This window comes from Pongo abelii, chromosome 8 (assembly GCF_028885655.2).
Source record: "Pongo abelii isolate AG06213 chromosome 8, NHGRI_mPonAbe1-v2.0_pri, whole genome shotgun sequence".
NCBI classification, from domain to species: Eukaryota; Metazoa; Chordata; class Mammalia; order Primates; family Hominidae; genus Pongo; species Pongo abelii.
Window position 1 is genome coordinate 128672572 of NC_071993.2, and position 3584 is coordinate 128676155.

Consider the following 3584-nt stretch of genomic DNA (forward strand, 5'->3'; position numbering starts at 1 on the left):
AAGGAGTCTAAAGACTCTACCATAAATAGACCTTGAACAAAGTAATTCCTCCCTCTGAATCTTAGATTAAAAATCATAAATGCAAAATCTGATTCTTCAACTGCACACCAAGCTGTAACTGGTTAAAGCTCCTATTTCCATTTACCTTTTCACTAAGCCGTGTCTTCGGAATAATTTATTTTAAATATGCTTTTCTCCCTCCTTATTCATCCAGCTCCTGAGCAGCCGTGCTTAAGTTCAAGACCATATAGATTAAAACCTTAATTATTTTTCTTTAGAAAAGGTCACTAAACCCAGAAATGCTTTAGAATCCTTTTGAGGCCTGAAGATAGATGAAGCATTGAGAACAAACCTGACTTGGAAAACAGAGTTTTCCTGCATTTAGAAACGTATTTGCACCTGTGTCACTAACATTGCACACTTCATAACATTTACAAAAATATTTTTCAAGGTGCCACGTGATTAGAAAATCATTTTTATTCACAATATAGCACAGAAAACGTTTATGCAAGTTATTTAAAAGCCATACAAGTAAGAAATCCATTTAACTGCCTCAGGCAAAAGGCTATAACATTACATTTTGGAAATTTGATAGCAACAAAATAAAAACTGGTTCTTAAGCAAAATTATCCCTCTATATGCTTGGTGGGAGGGTATGTTTTTGGTCAAGTCCTCTAACCTGGATTAGCCCTAGAGCCTATACATTAACAGACACCTCAGCCCAGGTGACGGTTAGCCATTCACTCCCACATGGGTTGTTCTGATAGCAGTATGTTTTCAAGTTCTCAGAAAAGGGATGCAGCTGAACGTGTCTGCCTGCTCGCAGGCTGCCACTTACATCTTTATATTCCCCACCAATGGGAAACTCGAGTGTCTCAGGACAGATTCCTTTCCCATCCTGCACCGCATCCATCAGCCATTGAAAATGCTGTTAACACATTCTCACATAAATTAATGGTGCAGGAAGCCGCTGTCCCTATCCCCCATTCATCAATAGCTTTATGCATGTTGAATGGAAAGGAAGCTTTCCGCTGAAAATGACAAATAAGAACACCTACTTTCATGTCCAGACACAGTTTGCAGAATGTATTTTTTATAGAGATAAAAAGACACCAATCTATCAAAAGCTGCTTATTCCCTAAAGAGTGCTCATATTTAAGGGACTGAAACCCACAAGACCACAACAGCAAACTCTTCAGTTTTGGGGGAAAAAAAAATATGTTTAGAATTATTTTTAAAAAATCAATTATGTCCCCATATTTAGTCATCAAGTGACCTCAGACCATCCAGGAAAACCTTCACGCCACTGAGGCTTCTGAATGAGAAAATAATCTCTTTACAGTTTTTTTTCTTTTCTCTTCCCTCTTCAAGTGGCTGGAACCCCTTTCGTCAATGGCCTCCCATGAATGGTGTTGCTAATAAAGCCTATTAATGAGCTTCCACGGCGGAGTGTGAATAGGTAAATAAGCCCCAATCTGTTGAGGTTCTGGGGCAAGGGCAGAAAAGGCAGCAAGAACTAAAGGTGACAGTTTGAACTGAACTGCGAACGCCAGCACCAGGTTTCAGCTGAAAGAACCGCCAGACAAGGATACATTCACAGTTCCTCCACCCCCCACTGAGGTCTCTTTTCTTCGCAATTTTCCCCCCTTTACAAAATGTCTTGAGTAGTCACCCTTTTTTTTTTTTTCAAAAGCCCTCGAGACGCCCTTCTTTTTTCACTCTAGTAATGATACATCAATGGGAAGGAAGAAAAATGAGGACACCAGAACTCCGATGCCCCCAAAAGTTTCAAGAAACAAATTGTGCTGCTAGCCTGTTGGTGATGGGAAGAGAAAGGAGAAGGGGGTGGGAACACTCACTACCACGGGCCTCTCTCCTTTGAAGATTTGGAATTTTTCTTTTAATAATTTGTTTTGTAATGGGTGGCTGTTCCTTCACTCTATGGAAACGTTAAATGAAAATAAAGGCTGCTGACATGAAGTGCTCATGAACCTTCCCGGGTGGATCTGAGCTCCCTTCAACGCCAGGAATTTCATTCTCTAAGCTACATCTCAATAACGCCCGCAGCATAAAAGAAGCACTCAAATGGAAGGATACAGAATAGTCGGAGGACTATGATAAGAGTATTTACTTCTGGGTAAGGGGAGGGGCTGGATCCCCTGACAGCTCCAGCCCATCTTCAGGGAGCTTGTGGCATTTAAGTGAAGCAAAATCATTGATCCCACTACTGAACAGCATCAGTGATTTTAAACTTAGAACTGGGCCTGAATTCCAAAGCCAAGGCTTCCCCAGAGACAAAGTCCTTCTGGAAGTATAGCCTCACTTTGAGGCAAAGGAGAATGGCTTTCTTAAGGTGAGAGGCTGGATGCAGCTTTCTTCGCTCAATAGCTGTATGACCTGTGGCCGGGCGCAGTGGCTCACGCCTGTAATCCCAGCACTTTGGGAGGCCAAGGCAGGCGGATCACTTGAAGCCAGGAGGTCGAGACCAGGCTGACCAACATGGTGAAATGCTGTCTCTACTAAAAACACAAAAATTGGCTGCTTGTGGTGGCGCATGCCTGTAATCCCATATACTCTGGAAGCTAAGGCATGAGAATCGCTTGAACCCAGGAGGCAGAGGTTGCAGTGAGCCGAGATCGCCCCACTGCACTCCAGCCTGGGTGACAGAGCAAGATTCCCTCTCAAAAAACAACAAAACAAGGCCTGGCATGGTGACTCACGCCTGTAATTCCAGCACTTTGGGAGGCCGAGGCAAGTGGATCACCTGAGGTCAGGAGTTCAAGACCAGCCTGACCAACATGGAGAAACCCCGTCTCTACTAAAAATACAAAATTAGCTGGGCATGGTGGCACATGCCTGTAATCCCAGCTACTCAGGAGGCTGAGGCGGGAGAATCGCTTGAACTTGGGAGGCAGAGGTTGCGGTGAGCCGAGATCGTGCCATTGCACTCCAGCGTGGGTAACAAGAGAGAAACTCCGTCTCAAAAAATAAAAAGAAAAAAAAGAAAAAAAACACTGTGTGACCTCAGGCCAGTTGCTTGAGTTATCTGAGTTTTCCATTTTCTCAGCTGTAAAATGGGGAAAATAATGGTTCTTATCTCCTGGATTTTTTTTTCTTTTTTCTTTGCGATGGAGTTTCACTCTCTCACCCAGGCTGGAGTGCAGTGGCATGATCTCGGCTCACTGCAACCCACCCTCCGGGTTCAAATGATTCTCCTTCCTCAGCCTCCTGAGTAGCTGGGACTACAGGCACCTGCCACTGCGCCCGGCTAATTTTTTGTATTTTTAGTAGAGTTGGGGTTTCACCATCTTGGCCAGGCTGGTCTTGAACTGCTGATCTCATGATCCACCCGCCTCGGCCTCCCAAAGTGCTGGGATTACAGGGGTGAACCACCGCACCCAGCCTCTCCTAGATCTTTAATAGGATCGCTAAGAGGATTAAATGAGTTAGGATGTGACAAGCACTTAGTTTTTCTTTGTTTTTCTTTTTTTATTTGTTTGGTTTTTTTGTTTGTTTTGTTTTTGTTTTTGTTTTTGTTTTTTGTTTTTTTTTGAGATGGAGTCTTGCTCTGTCATCCAGAGTGC